The sequence below is a fragment of the Theropithecus gelada genome, chromosome 8, assembly GCF_003255815.1.
Source record: "Theropithecus gelada isolate Dixy chromosome 8, Tgel_1.0, whole genome shotgun sequence".
NCBI lineage: Eukaryota > Metazoa > Chordata > Mammalia > Primates > Cercopithecidae > Theropithecus > Theropithecus gelada.
In genome coordinates this window covers 87,446,637-87,468,085 of record NC_037676.1, presented here as the reverse complement: position 1 = coordinate 87,468,085, position 21,449 = coordinate 87,446,637, and positions in this window count along the sequence as shown.

The window sequence follows — 21,449 nt, the reverse complement described above, 5'->3', positions numbered from 1 at the left end:
AACAGGATGGAATTTGTGTACCTAAATATAGAAAAGATACAATAAAAATACTGTATTTAATCTTATGGAACCACCATCTTATATGTTGTCCACCATTGCCTGAAATTTGTTATGTGGTGCAAGATTGTAAATGCACATATTATATCTAATATTATTTGTACTGAGCAAAAATTCATGATTAGCTATTTCAAAATTCATTTCTTAATGAAGTTTATTCCTTGACATCAACTGATTTACCATTCATTCCCACCCTTTATCATTGTGCACGGCACTCTGTGCATACAAACATAACCCTGGCGATTACATTGAATTATTGTCAGCTTCCATCCACTCCAGCGTTGGACCGTTACTCTTCCTTTATCATTTAAATAATAACATCTGGAACTCTTCCCTCCCTACCATGATGAGATACCCAGCATCTCTCTCATGAAAATGCCTCTGAGGTCCTCTCCTCTCTTGTGTCTCTTTTTACCTCTCCTGAGCTGGCTGTACTCCTATCTGATCCTCTGTTCCTGATCTCTTCTCTCCACTCAAGCCAGCCCTAAATGATACAGTCTTTTCCCTTCATTTCCTGCAAACACCACTCACATAAGACATTTGTATGTATTAGACTTTTTATTTTCTGAGGATTTGAAAGGATTTGCTGTATTATGGAAAAATGTGTTAAATTATCTAAAATTGTATATTTCACATTTTTCTTCATAAGAGCTTCTCTTCTCACTACAGGGAATTTCTCAACAGCTTGCTTTATTCCTGAATCTCCTGATTTCCTGCCTCGGGCCTGTCCCACTCTCTCCAAAGACTCCCTATTTATTAATGTCCTCCTCCCACAGGGCCCAGAGCTCAACCTTTCTCCAACTCTATTATGCGAAACAATTCTGTTTTCTCTATGTCAGTTTTAGCCCATTTGTCCATGTCCTGAGGGCTTTTGTTTTGAATAAACATTTTCTTTTAAGCAACTGCTGCCAGCTTTAAAATAATATTCTCTTTCTACCCTTAACTCAAAGATAAATAAGCTATAAGTTTTGCTTTTGTAGCCACAGTTGATTCTCAACAGAGTGATCCTTTTAAATTGTGAGTCAGTTACTTCAGCCCCCTGCCATGGCTTCCAGACTCACTCCAAGCAACAGCCATGGTCTTTGCAATGTTTGCAGGACTTCAAGGACCTTCTTGGTCATCTCTCTGACTCTATGTTATCATACTCTCCTCCTCTCTCATCTTCCTCCAACAGCGCTGGCCTCTTTGTTATGCCTTGAACCCAAAGCCTATCAGCCACGTATTCACCAAACATCCTTCTACCTCAGGGCCTTCGTACTTGTTATTCCTTCCCCATGGAAAGCTCTTCATTCAGATATCAAATGATTTCAAACTTCACTGCCTTTGAGTTATTTTCTGATGGCCATTGATAAAATAGCCAGAATTTGAAAATCTCTCCTTCTTTGAGAAATCACAGCTTTTCATATTACTCATTTACTTACATATTTGATTATTGTCTACATCTTTCCACTAGAAGGTAAACTCCAGGAGGCCAGGGACTTTGTGTGTTCTGTTTACTGCCATATCTCAGCAATATATCAGGCACATAGGAGTTGCTCAATACACTTTTGATGATTGAATCAATACATGCAGAAATAGTGGTAGACATGAGGTGCTTGAGGGGCACAAAGAGGTGAGTTGTGTTTGGAGGGATCAGGGAAAACTTCACAGACAAGGAAAAATAAACTAGATGAACAAGAAGCCAGGATAAGGAGAGCTTTCATGAGACAGAGGAAGCATGATGTGTAAAGGCTTGAAAGAATGAGGTGCTTTTAGGAATCAAAAGACTTTTAATATTGCCAAACTGTACATTCTTGGTGTGTACAAAGGGCAGCCTTCCTCCAAGTATTGGCCACAAACCTGGTGCACTGGTGCAGATTTGCGGATAAGCTAATGAAGCTTCAGGGCCTCTCAATTGCATAATCTGATGAGAGGCTCTATCGATGTGTTTAGAAGGTTATGTTTTTGAAAAGTTTGCCACAGTAAAATATTTTAATTACAATTGGCTAAAAGAGCTATCTCTTTCCACTCTGACTCACCTCTGTTACACTTCTCGTGTGAGGTAGTGTTGAAACGGTCACAGGCAATTTTGGGAATGTGAACTGGGATTCTTTTAATTTGACCTTAGTGGAATACTACATGGTTCATAGTCACTTCCGTGTATAGTTAAATTTTCGCGGGTATTGCTGAATAACTTCCACAAAAACTATCACCTGTTGCATCAGCTCACTGACATCAAGACATGAAGATATAGGACCTGGAATCATACTGTGATAAGAACGTGTCCGTGGTGTCCAATACTAGAAGAAGGAAGAGAGTGAGGAGGAACAAGTGAGAAATGTTCAGGGCCAGAAACTAGCCTGCAGAACATTCTTCAACATATTCTAGTTCATAGATAGAAGAAATCTAGTTCAGAGATACAAGAAAGACATTTTTTCTCAATTTGAAAACAATCTTAGCAATCTAAATGTATCACCTACTAGAAGCCTAAACAAACTCCCTAGCTTGCCCAAATTAAAATTTTGACGAGTGACTGAAATCCAAATTCAGCCTTGGGCCTCTGTGGCTTTTATGTTTTCCCTTGCCCCACCATGTTTATCTCTATCCATGCTGAGTCACCCCAAACCTCCAGACATGGATCAAATGCTAAATTAGGTAACTTGATGATACAACCTGGACTGTGGAGGCTCGCAGCCCAGCAGGATGGAATTTGGTCAGTGAGAAGTGGGAGGAAGAAAGAAACCAAGATATAAATTCCCTCTCCTTTTTACTTTCCTATAAGGTATGCTTTTTCTTGCAACCATTCAGAAAGTCCTCCTTGCTGAACTAGTGCACTGCTGAGAGATGTGACGTGTTTCTTTGCAGTTTGTTGTAAAATGCTGGCCAGCAGGGCCATGTAGCATGTTGTTTCAAGTCTTTCCTTGCCTTGCAGCTTTTTTTTTTGTTCATTCTCACCTTTCCTACCTTGCACCTTCTAACTTAAGTGTCAGCACTTCAATCTCTGCTCAGGCTCTTGCCCATGGCAATCCAACTGAGAAGTTACGAAGAATGGACTGTGGCAGTACCAGTAAGAAAGGGAAGCACATGAGAGATGTAAGGCAAGTTAATTGAAAAGAATTCAGTGATCAAGTTAATACTGTAGGAAGAGGAGGTGGGATGAATTGACTATTCCCAGGTTTCTAGCGTGGGCACTGAGTGAATCATGGCGCTGAACAGGTCATATAGTAGAATGGATTTTAAGATAAATAATAAATTTGGTTTCAGACTTGTTGAATTTTATATGTCCTGGATTAAGAAGTAGTAGTTGGAGAGGACTTAACTCTGGAATAGACAAAATAGACAATAAAGTGAAAAGTGAATTAGGGAAGGCAAATGTAGGCAAAATTATAGGCCAAATATGAAAAGAATTAGGAAAGCAAAATTTTCCCAGGAGGGAGTAGACAACTGTGACAAATGGCATAGAGATTTCATGAAATGGGAAGCTTACAAAGCAACAAGATGTCACAAGTGATAATTAGGACTTAATAACAGGGATGTCACAAGTGGTCTTGTGAGAGGAGGTCCAATGAAGTGGCCTGCAGGGAAGCCAGAGAGATGGGATTCAGGAGTGAAAGATCACTTGCACTGCAAGAACCATTCCTTTATGCTCAGTTTATGCTCCTTTCTCAGTTTATGCTGAGCATAAACCTGTGCAGAGGAGGCCCTGATGATTGATACTGCAGATTCCTGTTGTCTAATAAAATGGTCCATCACTTTTAATCAGCAATCTATTTATCCATTTCTGATTAACTCCCGCTAAGTTTCCTCATAAAAAATTGTTTTTAATCTCAATAAGATACAAACTCACATGACATCAGCAACACTCCATGGATACACAATTATGGTTACCAATCATCCCTGCTTGCCCTGGACCAAGGGATTTCCTGGGAAGTGGACTTTCAGGGCTAAAATTGGGAAAGTCCTGGGTAAGTTGGGACAAGACAGTCACCCCCTATGGTCCCATCTTACTTGTTGAGAATAAGAATCTAAGTGACAGCTTATGGGACCTTATGTTTTCTCTGCCATAAAATTATTCTTTGGTTTCCCTATATTCTGATATTATTCTATATGAGAAGAATTATTACTTTCTCCTTTCCAAATATAAATCATCCAGTTGTGTCCTGATCCATTGACCCTTGTATTTGGAATTTTGCCTCTCTTCAAGTGATGTCTCCTTTTTTGTTATTTTAGATGTCTTCCTTTCTTTAAACTTCTTCTTTCCACCTATAAACACATTTGTCTCTTCCCAGTTAAGGAAAAACAACTTCGCTTGGCCTTTTTCCTCTCATGTTATCTTATCTCTCTCCTCCCCTAGTATATGAAATTTCCCCCCCTCCCTCCCGCCTTTCCTTCCTTCCTTCCTTCCTTCCTTCCTTCCTTCCTTCCTTCCTTCCTTCCTTCCTTCCTTCCTTCCTTCCTTCCTTCCTTCCTTCCTTCTTGCTTTTGAGACAGGGTATCACTCTGTTGACCAGGCTGGAGTTCAGTGGTGTGAACCTGGCTCACTGCAGTCTTGACTTTCTGGGTTCAAGCCATCCTCCAACCTCATCCTCCTGAGAAGCTGGGACTACAGGTACCCACCACCACATCTGACTAATTTTCCTTCCTATGTTGCTCAGGCTGGTCTCAAACTGCTGGGCTCAAGTGATCTTCCTGCCTTGTCCTCCCAAAGCACTGGAGTTATAGGCATGAGCCACCACACTCAGCCAAATATGTTAAATTTCATGAGAGTAGGGTGCGAACTCTGCCTGAACTCATGAGTTAGTTCTTCTTCTTCTCCTACTTTTGTCCCCAGAATTTCACTAAAACAGTTCTCTTAACATCAGCAAGTGGTTCAACCAATGGTTTGTTATTTTTTATTCTTTCACTCCTTCAGATTCCTGGATGAATTTTCCTGTATTGATTTTCTTCTTGAAATGCTTTTCTCTCTTGGCTTCTATGACACAGCCCCATCCTGATACTCCCTTGCTGTCTAATATTTTGTTTCCTCTACTGACTTATTTTTCTCTTTCTATCCTCTAAAATTTGGCATTCTTCAGTGTTTTGCACTTACTCTTCTTTCTATTCTACGAGTTGGCCACTATATCTCTTTTTGTTAGCGTAACAATTATTTCAAAGATGGTTCTAAACCCTTTGTTTCCAGATACTCCCTTGAGACTGAAGCCTTTATTTCCAGCTACACTTTGTGTATCTTAAACCAGAAATCCTTCTGAACTCCACCTTAGCCTAAGTCTGAATTTAAGATATTCTTCCTCTTCCTCTTCCTCTTCCCACCGCCAAAAGCTCCTCTTCCTGAGTCATATTTGTAATAGCTTACCACCTGTTTTTGTGGCCATCTGTGCTCAAAAGTCCAAGATAACACTTCTCCATCATAAGGAGTTCCTTTGTTCTAATTCAAATTTAATCAATTACTAAACTCTGTGGAGTTTAACTCAGACATATCTCTTGAATATGTTTCTTTTATCTGGTGTTCTTGCTACCACTACCCTAGGTTAGGCCCTTATGGCATTATGTTTTTCTTAGACCCTAGCCAGTGTGCTTATTTCTGATCTCTCACCACCTTTCCATTCTGTGCTCTGCTTGCTTATACTGACCTTCAAGTTTCTCTAAAATATGACCTACAACTACTTTTTTAAAAGCCCTTCCTCCTAGTAGTCCCCTGAGCACATCTATGCTCCACTGTAAGTGGTCTGTAGTTATTCCTAAAATATATTCTATAATGAATCATTGCATTGTTCTTTGCCCATGCTTTTCTCTCCATCTAGAATGACTATCCCATTGTAGACAACAAACTTGTGTTGATGCACTTCTTCTAATATCTTCAGAATTCCTCAGGCACTTGTGGCCTTCTAGTTAATTATTATCTATAACTTTCTTTTGCTATCTTCTTATAGTATGGACCATAGGATGTCCTCATAGGATCAAAATTCCTAGACTATATGGATATGGCAGCTCATGCCTGTAATCCAAACACTTAGGGAGGCAGAAGCAGGAGGATCACTTGAGCCCAGCAGTTTGAGATTAGCCTGGGCAAGACAATTAGTTAGCTTCCTTAGTTAGTTAGATAGATTAGTTTCCTTTCTCCACAAAAAAGGGGAAAAAAGCCCTCAAAATTCCAAGACTGCTTAGATACTTTCATATGCTCTTTATAGTGACTTGTGTTCAGTAGATACTCAATAAAATGTTTATCAAAGTGTACTTATGTATTTCAGTTTCATATGTTTGAGGCCTGAAATATTATTTCAAAAGTTTTTGGAATTGCATTAATTCCTTTGTTGATCAGAAGGGCAAAAACAGCTGACATGGTTTGGCTGTATCTCCACCCAAATCTCAAGTTGAATTGTAGCTCCCAGAATTCACATGTGTTGTGGGAGAGACCCAGGGAGAAGTAATTGAATCATGGGGGCCAATCTTTCCCATGCTATTTTTGTAATAGTGAATAAGTCTCATGAAATCTGATGGGTTTATCCAGGGTTTTCCCCTTTCGCTTCTTCCTCGTTTTCTCTTGCCACCACCATGTGAAAAGTGCCTTTCACCTCCTGCCATGATTCTGAGGCCTCCCCAGTCATGTAGAACTGTAAGTCCAATTAAACCTCTTTTTTTTCCTAGTCTTGGGTATGTCTTTATCAGCAGTGTGAATATGAACTAATACAGTACATTGGTACCAGTAGAGTGGGGTGTTGCTGAAAAGATACCTGAAAATGTGGAAGCGACTTTGGAACTGAGTAACAGTCAGAGGTTGGAAAAGTTTGGAGGGCTCAGAAGAAGACAGGACAATGTAGAAAAGTTTGGAACCTCCTAGAGGCTTGTTGAATGACTTTGAGATAAATGCTGATAGTGACATGAACAATAAGGCCTAGGCTAAGGTGCTCTCAGATGGAGATGAAAAACTTGTTGGAAGCTGGAGCAAGGGTGACTCTTATTATGTTTCAGCAAAGAGACTGGCAGCATTTACCCCTGTCCTAGAGATTTGTGGAACTTTGAACTTAAGAGAGATGATTTACGGTACATGGCAGAAGAAATTTCCTTTATTATTATTATTATACTATAAGTTCTGGGATACATATGCAGAAGGTGCAATTTTGTTACATAGGTATACACGTGCCATGGTGGTTTGCTGCACCCATCAACCCATCACCTACATTAGGTATTTCTCCTAATGTTATCCTCCTCGCCAGCTCTCCACCCTCTGACAGGTCCCGGTGTGTGAAGTTTCCCTCCCTATGTCCATGTGTTCTCATTTTTCAACTTCCACTTATGAGTGAGAACATGCAATATTTGGTTTTCTGTTCTTGTGATAGTTTGCTGAGAATGGTGGTTTCCAGTTTCATCCATGTCCCTGCAAAGGACTTGAACTCATCCCTTTTTATGGCTGCATAGTATATTCAAAAGGTGACTTCGGTGCTGTTAAAAGCATTCTGTTTTAAAAGGTAAATAGCATAAAAGTTTAGAAAATTTGCAGCCTGATGATGCAATAGAAAAGAAAAATCCATTTCTGAGGAGAAATTCCAGCCAGCTGCAGAAACTTGCATAAGTAGCAAGGAGCCTAATGTTAATCCCCAAGACAATGGGGAAAATGTCTCCAGGCCATGTCAGAGGACCAGTAGGAAAAAGTAGTTTCCTGGCCAGGCCCAGGGTCTCCATGCTGTGCGCAGCCTAGGAACTTGGTGCCCTGTGTCCCATCAGCTCCAGCTGTGGCTGAAAGGGGCCAATGTAGAACTTGGGCTGTGGCTCCAGAGGTGGAAGCCCCAAGCCTTGGCAGCTTCCACATGGTGCTGAGCCTGCGGGTGCACAGAAGTCAAGAACTGAGGTTTGGGAATCTCCATCTAGATTCCAGGAGATGTATGGAAATGCCTGGATGCTCAGAAAAAAGTTTGCTTCAGGGGTGGGGCCCTCATGGAGAACATCTGCTCCGGCAGTGGAGAAGGGAAATATGATGTCCAGAGCACCCACACAGAGTCCCTACTGGGGCACTGCTTAGTGGAGGTGTGAGAAGAGGGCCACTGTCCTCCAGCCCCCAGAATAGTAGATCCACTGACAGCTTGCACCTTTTGCCTGGAAAAGCTGCAGACACTCAATGCCAGCCCATTAAAGCAGCTGGGAGGGAGCCACAGGGGCAGAGCTGCCCAAGACCATGGGAACCCACCTCTTGCATCAGCGTGACCTGCATGTGAGACCTGGAGTCAAAGGAGATCATTTTGGAACTTTAAAATTTGACTGCACTGCTGGGTTTTGAACTTGCCTGGGACATGTAACCCCTTTGTTTTCGCCAATTTCTCCCATTTGGAATAATTGTATTTACCCAATCCCTGTATCTCCATTACATCTAGGAAGTAACTAGCTTGCTTTTGTTTTTACAGGCTCATAGGCAGAAGGGACTTGTCTTTTCTCAGATGAGACGTTGGACTGTGGACTTTTGGGTTAACCCTGAAATGAATTAGGACTTTGAGGAACTGTTGGGAAGGCACTATTAGTTTTGAAATGTGAGGACATAAGATTTGGAGTGACCAGGGAAGGAATGATATGGATTGGTTTTGTCCCTACACAAATCTCAAGTTGAATTGTATCTCCCAGAATTCCTACATGTGGTAGGAGGGACCCAGGGGGAGGCAATTAAATCATGGGGGCTGGTCTTTCCCGTGTTATTCTTGTGATAGTGAATACATCTCACAAGATCTGATGGGTTTATTAGGAGTTTCTGCTTTTTCTTCTCCCTCATTTTCTCTTGCTGTCACCACGTAGGAAGTGCCTTTCACCTCCCCCCATGATTCTGAGGCCTCCCCAGGCATATGGAACTGAAAATCCAATTAAATCTCCTTTTCTTCCCAGTCTTGGGTATGTCTTCATCAGCAGCGTGAAAACAGACTAATACAACAGCTGAAGCAAATGGTCACCAGGTGGCAGTGCTACAGAGTTGTTTAGAGATCTGAACAGAAATAAATTAGGATATTTTCTGCCCTTATCCATAGAAAATCACAGAATCAGCTTTGGAAGGAAATTGAAGACACTGCAGTTCTATATTCTAGTTGTAAAGATGAGAAAATTAAGGCCCAATTATATAGAAATATATACGTCTCTCTATCCGCCCACTACCTCTCTCCTTCTCTTTCTCTCTGTATATGTGCAGACACGTATCTGCACATATACTTAGAGACCATTGGTTGAACCGCTGCTAGAAAGGATTTTCAAGATTTTTCTGTTTTTTTTTTAATAGATAAAGAAAGTGAAATTATGACCATGGGGATATATCAGTTAGGACAATTGATTATGAGTGTCATAAATTCAACATAAACTTGTTTTTAAATGAAAATAAAAGTAGGATGATTATTCACTCAAGCATCTGCAGAGTCAAGGGATAGTCCTGGCTTCAAGTAAGGGTGAATCCAAGGATGCAGCCCCCATTCCTGTCCTGCTTTCCTCTATGGAGGTTTTATTTCAAGCTTTGTAGGGTGGCCCCCCAGCTGCTCTTGCCTTATATTACCCTACTGCTAAAGTTTCTGCAAAAAGAAAATAGCTTTCTTCTCTAATGGCTTCAACAAGAGCCGTGAAATGGATCCCATTAGGCAAACTGGGTCACATATTCCAGCTGGAGTGTAGGTGGGCCCTGTTTACCTCTACCAGGAATGAGGGTGGTTTGGGGCAATGGCAACATGTACAGTTTTACAGGATGCTCACTGCAGGAAGGTGCCCAGCTACATGGTGACTAGGGTCTGAAATCCATCTGAGCTCCACTTGCCATGGCATGATCCGCAGGGCCTAGACAGGAGACATTTTCTAATTTGCCTGTGGTCTGCATTATCAGAAGAATGAATGAATGCTGGGTAGACCTAAACAAAAATGTCTACTTTAAGTGGCTATCAAAAAATATTCTTATTAACTTTGATTTTATTTTTCTTTATTTCTTTCTTTTAAAAATAGGAGACAGGGTTGTGTCATACAAAATGTGTGGAATTTAGAGTTGGAATGCCTAGGTAAAAATATTGGCTCTGCCACTTGCTGACTGTGGGAGTTTGGGAAGATTTAATATTTCTCATTCCGTTTACTTATATGTAATAATCACATTTCAGAGAGGTTGGAGGATTAAAAGAAATACATAAAAGTTGATCACACAGCATGGGACACAGTAGCAGCTCAATTAATGTTAATTAACTGTGGCAATTTTAAAACATGGGCCCCAAATTCTTTGATACTCCTCCCGGAGAAAGGTAGATCTCTTTCCCCTTCTTTTGAGTTAGGGAATACTTGTAACTGCATCAACCAACACAGCATGGAGAAGTGACATCATGTGACTTCTGAGGCTAGGTCATAAAATATCACTCAGTTTCCTCCTAAAATGCAGCTTCAAATGCATCTCAGAAGTTTCCTCTTGGCATACTCACACTTTGAACCCAGCCACCATGCTGTGAAAGCTCAAGCCACATGGAGAGACAGAGCTCCCTGTAACCTTTCAGCAGGAGGAATGTCAGAGAATTTTGGGGCCGTGTTTTTAAAATGCATGTTGTGGAAAGTACTATAATGAGCGTTATTTTCCTTATGAGTACTTATTTCCTTCATTATTGAGTGTCTGTAATTGTGATGTTTAAACTTGGCTAGGTTATGGTGTCTAGCTGTTTGGTCAAGCACCAGTATAGATGTTCCTCTGATGATTTTTTTTTAGATGTGATTAACATTAAATCAGTTTACTTTGAGTAAAGCAAGTTGTTCTCCATAATGTGGGTGGGCTTTATCTAATCAGTTGAAGGCCTTAAGAGAAAAGACAGAAGTTTTCTGAAGAAGGAATTCTCAAGACTGCAACATAAAAATCCTCCCTGAGCTGAATTTGGTCTCAAGACTACAACATCAGCTGTCACCTGAATTTCTAGTCTGCTAACCTGCTCTATCAATTTCAGACTTATCAGACCCCACTATTGCATGAGCCAAGTCCCAGTTCCTTAAAATAAATCTCTCTTATATATAAAATCTGTTATATATCAAATCATATTGGTTCTGTTTCTCTGGTGGAATATTAATTAATACAGTAAACAATAAAAACAAAGAGAGAAATCTTAAGAGAGAATTTAATTTCAACTGCTAGTTGATTTTGAGTACTTCATACCTGTTCCCACACTTTAGAATTAGAGTGCTTATAAAGGTTCTTAAATTATTCTACATTTGTTTAACTTTGCAACCCTGATAAGAATGCAAGCTCCACATCTCATAATGCTAATCTTGTATCTCTCATACCTCCCATTGTATAGAATTCAGCTCAATAAACCTCTATAGGTTAGTCTCTGGCAGTGTGTGAACAAGTTTGCTCTTAATCATACAAAACTATTATTGTGAGGACTGTGTGCCTATTTAATCACATTTTCAACTGACTTTTTTTGTTTCACTGTCTCATTGACTCATTATGTAAATGTCATTATTGTGCAATTAATATTTGCAAGTAGGAGTGGGATAATAATTTCCCCTGTTTACACAGAGATTTGCGATCTGATGGTTGGAGATAACATTAGGTGACTCACAAAGTGTTGTCTTGGTAGAATATATCAAGGATGCAGCTTTGTGATTTATTGATTGCCTCAAATCAACCATCCTTTCCCCACCCCTCACTGACCTTCATGAATCTGACGTCTAGATGTTTTCATTTGTCTCATCGGAGCCTAGCAGATGGAATCCACACAACTTTCCCCCCCCAAGTTTCTATGTAATCCTATTAAAAACAGTCTGCATTTTGTCCAATTAACACTGAACTTTTAAGAGGAGAAGCACATGCTATAATGGGAAAAAATAAACAAAAATCAAAAGACCTAGGTGCTGGTGCCAGGTCTTGACTTTTTCATTAAATTAATAGGAGTTTCTAGACACATATCTTTACAGCTTCGATTTTTATCTAAAACATGACCAGTTTGAAAATTTGCATTTTACTACTTAGTAACTATTGCATTTTAACTTGGGATCATTTCTGAAGAAATCTTTTTACCAAGCTCCTACGGAGTCATTGCTAAGACGTTGCTAAGGAGAAGTAGCTGAGATTGGCCTAATTTAAAATTTATAATTTATTAATTATGACCAGCTGCAGGGAAAGGAAAGCAACTAGCAGATTTCCTGCAGGGAAAGGAAAGCAACTAGCAGAGAATTGAATTTTTAGAAAGTAAAAAAGGATAATATATATCTTCTAGATTAAGGGATGAACTGGGCAATTGCCCCTGAGCTGGGAGAGAGATTATAACAAAATCATGAGCTGTTGCTGGAAAAAAAAGAGCAAAGATCCAACTTGGAGACTTTTAAGTAACTAAATAGTTGGAGCCTCAATAGAACTGCATTAAATTATTTCATCCAATGAAGAAGCTAAAAGATGTGGGGCATTACGTCCATCGAATAAAGGAAGGAAACTCTAGAGACAGTGTGGATCCATGAGAATCTGCCTAGAATCTCTAGAATAAAAGTCTCAGGACTGTTTCAGATAAAAATGGAACAACTTCTCTTCCCCACTAGCCTAACTTTTTTTCTAACTTCATTTCTGAACCAGAGGACCTGAGCCCTTTCTGAGTTCCTGGCCCATTGCCTACACCAAGCCTTGCCTTTTGGTTTTCAGTTCTCATTTGCAGGACTACCTACTCAGTAGACATCTGCAGGATCCTAACTGATCTGGAGTCTTGATGGGCAGTCTAGTATACTGACAGGGACAATCCATGCTATTAAAATTTTTGGTTATTTCAAATCTGCATCTGTTTCAAAGAAGGCGATTCCTTTAGCCTGGACAGTGGGAAAACACCTGTGGCAATAAGCAATTTCCAAAACTTGTTTTAAGTAGCAAAATGTCTATACAATGTGCTTTTGTAGGTCTGATGACGAATGAGGGCCTACAAGTGCCAGCTCTTCCCATGCATTTTGCATATTCTCACAGCAACTTTGCAAGTAGTTGTTTTTATCCCCATTCAACAAATAAAAACAAGTTCAGAGAACTTAATGTGTTAGATAGCAGAGGTAATGAAAAGTGTCCTCAGCATTCAAAACCAGGATGGTTAATTCTTTCCCTTAACAACATAGAGCCTGGATGGCTCTGAGTGAGTTACTTAGTTCTTTGTCATTTTACCATGACTAATTTAATATTTGTAATACTTAGTTTATAAGATTGTTGTTTATTTAATAAAATATACTTACTAGAGGCTATATTTGTAAGGCTAAAGTTTTGATAGAATCCAAAAAGTAAAACTGAAAGATGAAGTGCTTAGCCTAAAGATTGACTTTTTGAAAAAATATCATGTTATGCATCTGAGACATTTATTTATTTATAAAATATTTTACAAAGTTATTAAGTTTCAATGTGCCTAATCTACAACTGCACCTCTTTTTCCTCAGTCAACATCATCAACTATGATGGGAGCTTATTCATTTTATTCTGTAGTTTTCTGGAAAAATTACTTAACTTCTGATTCTGACAAGACAGCATGAAACTATTCAAGTAAGTGTCTCGAAAATGATAATTTTTATATCCATGGCACTTCTCAAGAACTACTGATATCATCTCATCTAATGACTTCTTGGATTGACAACACAGAAAAACAATTTTCCCACAAAAATGTGCTCTTTGTGGTAGACTAGATTCCAAATGTATGTGTTTCCTTGACTGTTGAAAGGTATTGTCAAAATGATGTGAGAAAAATCCCATTTTAAGAACTACGTTACCAGGTTACTTTAAATTTCTCTCAGTATGCTAATAAAATGCGGAGCTAGATCTAGGCGTTTTTGTGCTACAGGCAATTTTTTCTCTACCTATTGCCTTTTCCTCTACTTTGCTTTATGGACTGTCAGAACACAGAGTCTCCTTTGGAATACTCAGAGTAGTTCTTTGGAAGTAGGAACTACTTTTGGTTATCCTCGAATAAGCAGGTAAAATGGCCATCTATCTTGCTTAAGAGATCTTAGTTTTAATGACCTTATGTATTGATAATTGATACTTAGCCTGATACTCTGCTAAGTATTTTTCATTCATTATCACAATCCTATGGGGAAAGTACTATTATTCTCATTTTACAGAAGAGGAAACTAAGGATCAGAGACACTGAAGACTTACATGATTTTTTGTTGCTACAAAGTGGTAGACCTTCAATATCACTCAGGCCTTTGTACCTCCAAGGTCCAGGCTCTCAACCTCTCTGTTCTACTGTCACGTTCAAGGCTTTGGAGTTCCTTGTTTCTTCACAATCTGTTGAACCCCAATCAACCTTCCTGAGACTCACAATAATAGTTTTTAATTTTTTTGTAATACTTGTTACATTTTTGCTTGAAAGTAATGATGCTAATCACTTAGCGAGCCTTTCTTTCTTTCTTCTTTTCCCTCCTTCCTTCCTTCCTTCCTTCCTTCCTTCCTTCCTTCCTTCCTTCCTTCCTTCCTTCCTTCCTTCCTTTCTTCCTTCCTTCCCTTCTTCCCTTCTTCCTTCCTTCCTTCCTTTGACAATCTGAAATGTTTTTAGTATGCAGAACTGGTTTAGGATTTTTACAACTATTTCATTAGAATTTTTACTCACTTTTTTTTTGGCCTGAGTACTTTGTCTTTCATGAATATTTTTTATATATTGGTCTATGACTCACTGAATTAGAAAATACAGTTACTGAGTTGAGAAATAGCACTAATGGCATAAAGTTTAAGGAGCCAATTTAGACCTTCTTTTGGTTTCAAAGACTTAGAAAATTGTAGCCACTTCTGTACAAAATATTCATATTACATTAAGAGTGAATGAACTATTAAATAAAATGCAAAGTCAGAGACTTAGCCTTGGGTTATCATCTGAATTTTCCTTTTGATTTATTGTATGGAATAGAATACATCTTCTGCTGCTTTACATTTTCTCCTTCTTCTCTTTGTTCTCTTCTTCCTTTTTATTTCTTCCATTTTAGTGTCTACAAATTAGCCATGACATTGTTTCATATACTTATTTACAATAATATTATAAGGATTGGCAAATTAATTAATTTGTCAGAAAAGGATGTTATTACCTAGTGGAGTAAAACATCTCCTCTTTCTCTGTTCCCACCTTTGTAGAAGGAAGCTTTTGTTCATAAAACACACTGAATTTGAGGAAAAAATGGCTACACATGTGTTTATAAAATGAGCCTTTCTAGAAAGTGGATGAATCAAACTGGGGCAAATTCTTTATATTGTATACTAAGATTGGGGAGGAAGAAAGGGAGGGCTGAAAGGGTAGATACCAAACTGGTATGCTGATGGAAGACATATATATATGTATATACACATATATGATATGTACATTTATGTAATGTATAATATATATATGTGATGGTTCTTATATCAATATAGAATTTTAATATATTCAATTTGTGACAAATTAATTTCTAAAAATTTTCATAGTTCTTTGGAAAATATTTCTTCTAAAATCAGAGAAAACAGGTAAGTTTTGAAGTTTTTCTATTCTACTTCTGAACATGAATTCATTAATGTAAGCATGTGGCTATGCATACTATTTTTAGAAACTGAGTAATCTCATTTCTGTTCAAATATATTGTATAGAAAATTTGGACAAATGCTTTTAGCTTAAGAAAGTAATTGACCAAAATATAACCTTGTTAATGTCTGTTAATTTAGTTAACATTAATGGTATATGGCAATTATACTTGGCAAATACTACAAAATACTATGTAACATGCTGAGAGTAAGCGTAACTTTTAGATCACACATAGGTACTAAGTACAATGTGTTTCTCCAAATTTATTATGATGTCAGGTGTAACTCTATTCATGGTACCAATTTTGAAAGTTTTTCATGTTGAAAATTTGCCTCTTTATTACATAGACAAAAAAGTTGTTATAAAACTGAAAATAAAGACGAAGCAAAAGATGATTTTTTTTTTCCAAATTGTGAGAACTGCTACCCAGGTGAGTACTGGAATATCAAGGAACTCCTAGGTAACATTTTTGTGGGCTTTGTAAAATGTAAAAAAATTATTGTATATTCTTGGTTTAACCTTTAATAGTAATAGCAACAGTAATAATAGCAGCTAACACGTATTGAATGATTACTGTAAGTTAGAAAGGATGATAGGTGCTTTGTGTGTATTATAGTACTTAACATACAATAACATTACAAAATAGGCAGTGATATTACCTATGTCTTACAGATGAAGAAACAAAGTTCAGGCAGGCAGGCTGGCTGGCAGAAGTTCACAGAGCTGTGTCAGCAGCACAGCCTGACGGGAATCCACATCTGTTCAAAGCCAAAGACGGTGTTCTTAACCCTCATGCTCTTCATCAGTGCTGTGCTGGCAGCCTAAAAGAACACCGGCACTTCCCAAAAGTAGCTCATTTCTTTTTCAGGGATTAAATATACACTCTGGACCTCATAGACGTGAAATATGTTAGGGCTGTTTATCAGAAGATGGAAAACTTTTAAGTTTTGGAAACATTTTATTGAAGAACTCATGAATATGGGAAAATAATAAGCATTCAACATTGAATTGAAATGTTTTTGATATTTTAACAAACAATAATTAAATAAAACATAAATTTAGGGAGTTACAGCAACATCTTAAATAATTTAGAGAAGAATGATGTTTCCTTACTGTTTTTGCAAAAGATGCTCATGGCCAGTCTCATTCATAGGCGAGTCTAATTTCAGAGTGGATGAAAGAATCAGAATTTTGCAGTTGAAGAGACTTTAGAAGTCATCCAGATAAATCACTCTGAGTTTTCTAGACAGAGGCTTGTCTCATTTTTCCTTAAACACCTCTAGTGATGGAATGTGCTATGCCTTCTGGGGCATCACATTTCATCCTAACAGCTCTTGTTAGTTCTTTCTTTCAATTGAGTCCAAATCTACATCTGTAATTTCCACCCCATTCCTTCCTTGTCTTTCCTTTTCCAAATAACAGCCCAGATCTTTTCTTTCTCTTGCTCCAATTCCCTATTTTTCTCAAGTACTACATACGTAACATGGTTCTGGGTCCTCTTGTCATTCTGATTGATTTTCATAGTATATATGTTCCTTTTCTTTAAGTTCATTCTTAAGTGTGTGATTCCAAACAAAAGACAATGCACAAAGAACTGTTAGTAAATTGCAGAATAAAATAGCACTATCATTTTCCTTGATTCACAATGTTTTATGTGAATAGTACATGAAAATACTAACCACAAAAACATACAATAAAAATTATCAGCCTGCTGTTTACTCAGACTAAATGTAATGAAAAACTTAATCAATAATGCAATAATACAACATGAGGATTATAGTTATAGAACTGTATTGGGGGTTTCGTTCAATAAATAGATTTTTAGCTGCTCTTGTCACACAAAAAAGTGTGTGAGATGCTTCACTATAGTAGCCATATACATATACATATAATCATATGTGTATCACATAACATCATGTTGTAAACTTCAAATATATGCAATAAAATTTATTTGAAAAACTAATATGACAATACAATTGCTCTTGCTACCAGCACAGTTTGAATTCAAAACTTTAGACTAATAATAGACTATAGAAAATACTTGGTCACAGAAAACGTTAGTCTTTTTAAGCTGCATCTAACTTGAATTTCTCCCTCTTCTCACCCATGCTTGTTTAATGACTACCCATTATTCTGTCGCCTCACCTTCTCTGTCCTCTAAGAAACTGCCCCTAAATATTTCAGCTTTGGTTGAGCTGCTGCTTTCTTAAATTCTTATTGAAAGTTAAAATTTTGTTAAAAATATCTTTAGTTAATAATCTACCAATAAAAAATTAATAATGTTGATGTTTATGACATCTATTATTTATACAAAATCTAATATTACCATTTCTTAAAAAATCTAAACATTAATTAAAGAGAACTATAAAGCTCAACATAGTACTGCTCTAAGTAGTTTTGTAATACAAGTTATAATTTAATATTGAATACCTTGGATTAATTTTAAGACTTGATAAATATGTTCTGATCTCATAACCCAGTTTTATCCACAATAAGTGAACTATTCTTAATATTGGCAATTGAGTAAATTGTTGAAAGTTGTAGTGTAATGAATGACATACAATCAGTTAGAACCACTTAACAATTCTTTTAATAAATGAGCATACTCAAAGCCCACAAGACTTTGGTTCTGAGTTGTAAATTAATTAAAAGGTGAGCAGTTCCCTTCTTTGTTTTCAATAAATACATTTATTCAATTCCTTTCAGTAAAAATGATTATTTCCTCAGAATTCTAATTAAAATTCCAGTTAAATACTTAATTCTTTTGACCTCTAAATAATATACTTTCTTAATGTGCATTTGTGCATTCAAGTTCTTATTCCATGTAATGTGCATTTGTATAGTCTCCTAGTATAAACTGAAGTTTGCTTACTTGTAAAAAACGTATTGTTTTTACCCACTGCAAGATTTTAGAGGGAGCATAGGGTCTGCAGCCTGATCCATCTGAAGGAATGTCTATCTCCAGTATCGCTGTCTTGTTCATTGCAAACATAGCTCATTTTTGTCCTTGTCTGACAGATTTTCTTTTCAATGAAACATTTTGGTCTTTTCATAAATGCAATTTTTGCCTATTACTTAACCGCTCTGTACCTCTATTTCTTCATCTGTAAAGAAAAAGAATGGTTCTTTCTTACAGTGTGTTGTGAGTGTTAAATGTGTTAATACATACAAAGCATTTTGAACACAGTGAATAGCATGCTGTTAGTAGTAGTAGCTTGTGAAAGTGAATAATATGCTGTTAATAGCACATAGTGAATAATGTACTGTTAGTAGTAGTAGCTTGTGAAAGTGCCCATTACCAAGTAGTGAGGGAATCCACGGTTCTTAGTTGTCTAGGGAGAAAGATTTCGGCCGAGTGACAATTCAGATAACAGAGAGTTTTACTGAAGGGAAATGGAGAGCAGAGAGTTTATAGATAGAGAGACGGTACACTGAAAGGTGAGGCCGAACGGGTTGCCAGAAGAGGGTGAACCAGCAGCAGCCCCAGAGTTCTGTGTTGGGTTTTGATGCTGTTGGATTTTTTCTTGAAGTTAGCTCCTCTTTCTTTAGTCTCTGCCTTTTTTCTCTGTCTAGTTTTCCCGCTCCTGCCTTCAATCCCTGCCTTTTCCCCACCTAGTTCCTACCCCAGGCTTGTAGGACCCTCCCTTACTATTAGTTGGTGTGCACACGTGCGCTCGATGTTTGGATCTCAAATTTATCTAATGGCTGCGTTGCTCATTACCGCCACCCCCAGGAAGGTTGTTTAGCGGGTCAAATCTATACTTACTGTGCCTGCGAATCTGACAAATTTTCTCCTTTGAACTCTTCCCTTTTATCAGCATGTACCTAGTGACATTCTGACATCTTAACTGTAGAATGAGTGATTACTGGGCATCTTAAGGAGCACTGCTTCCTGTATAGGTTTTTCCCCTCCTCTTGGCTCGTATCTGCATGCATGTTTCGGGTGATCTCTGGGGTGTGAGATTATCCAGACCTCCTTTTTCTCAGGGGCTCTCGCTCCTGGTCATGTCTAGCTCTAGCTGTCTGCCTACTGGAACACTACCACAACACAACACTAGTTGAAGTAATGCTAAATAATCAATACGCCAGATTTCTCCCCTACAAAATCTATAGCAATGGTAGTCATTTTGCTGACATGGAATATCAACAATTTGGTGATTTTTTGCCTTTTTGCTCCATTAAGACTCCTAGATGAACTATAAATTCAACTTAGGTTTATACAAAATAATTTGAATTAAAGAAATATCAAGTGGAAAAATTTGTTCAGCAGGTGGAAATATATTAAAATTAGGGAAAGTATTATTTAAAAATTTTGCTTTTTAATATACTTACATTCATTTTTATTATCATTAAAATTTTTATTTGTTTCAAATCCTTGTGGAATTATGTCTCAGATTACTCAACTTCATGGTTGGTCCATTGGTTGATGCTGTTGAATGAAAATAACATATTCTAGAACTATCCTTACGTGAACCAATAACAGAGAGGCTAAGTAGTTCTACCCTGGACTGAGAGTCAGTAATATAGTAATTTATTCTGCCATTTTCCAAATAATAAATGTATATTGACTGACTGCATTAGTAAGAAACTACTCTGTATTCACAGGCCCTTCAAATTTTTAAAGAAACTTAGATTCATCAAAAGCTTGGGGCATATAGTCAGATCCCCCTGAAGATCCTCACATTAACAAAGAACCTTATTTTGGAGCCCAGAAACTTTTAGATAAAAGAAAGCTCTGTATTTTAGATAAAAAGAAAGCTCTGTATTCATTAGGACCATTTCACACCAAAAGTTTCTGTTTATGTATAAAGGTTCTAACATACAGCATAATCTAACTAGTACTAATTATGATGAATAGGTGATTTCATTCCAAATGAAACTAAATTATAACTAGAGATGCTATTTTTTCCTCAGCTTAGACTAGCACAGTCTTCATAATTACATAAAAATATTACAGGTCTTGTCTTAAGAAAGATTTACCAGAGACTTGTGTTGTTTTTAGGTGCACGAACTCAGTAAATGTAAATTGAGAAACTCTTTGGTTCAGAAAATTCATCTGGTGCCTCTCTGAGTTTATTATTGTAAATGGGAAGTATATGTATGTTTTAACCTATAATCCTGACAACAGAAATCAAAACAGGAAATATCTATGTAGTTGAAATAGTTTTTGCTGTTGGAATAGAAGGCCATGGAAAGAATGTGCTGCTAATACACACAATCCTCCACACTTCACCACTCTTACCCCACCAAACAAACAAACCTGAAAACACCCTTGAATGGGGAAAACTCATACCTGTCAGGTCTAGAATTGCTTTCATCTTAAGACTTATAGTTTTCTTAACTCTCAAGTTAAGATTTCTTTGGCTGTGAAGTACTGACTTCTAAATATAACTCCATAGTCTCCCAATAATTACTAGAATTGGAAACAAATGAGTGTTTTATTGTTCCAAAAATAAAAGACTGCCAAAAGAATGGGCGTTTGCCACCATTGCCTTCATTTAAAAGAACATGCCACTGACTTTGAAAGTAATTCTAAAGGAAGAAGTTAAAAAGCTTCAACAATGGCAGCATTATAAAAATGTCTACAGGGGGCTGACAACATCATTCACTTTTCATTTGTATATGTCTACTCTACCCTATTGTCAAATACTCATTTGGAAACACAAGTTCTGGTATTAAAAAAGACCCAGTCTTGTAACTTTATTACACTAGTATCATATACTAAAAGAATTTTTACCGTTCCACATTAATAAGATAAATACAACAGATTCCTTCAATATATTATTCCCCATATCTCTCTCTCTCTCTCTCCATATATATATATATATATTTTTAAAGAAGTATTTATTAGCACTTTAAAGAATTATTTTTTAAGGAGGAGATAGTTAGATGAAGTGATTCATCTTTTTGCTTGCTCGCTTTCATCTA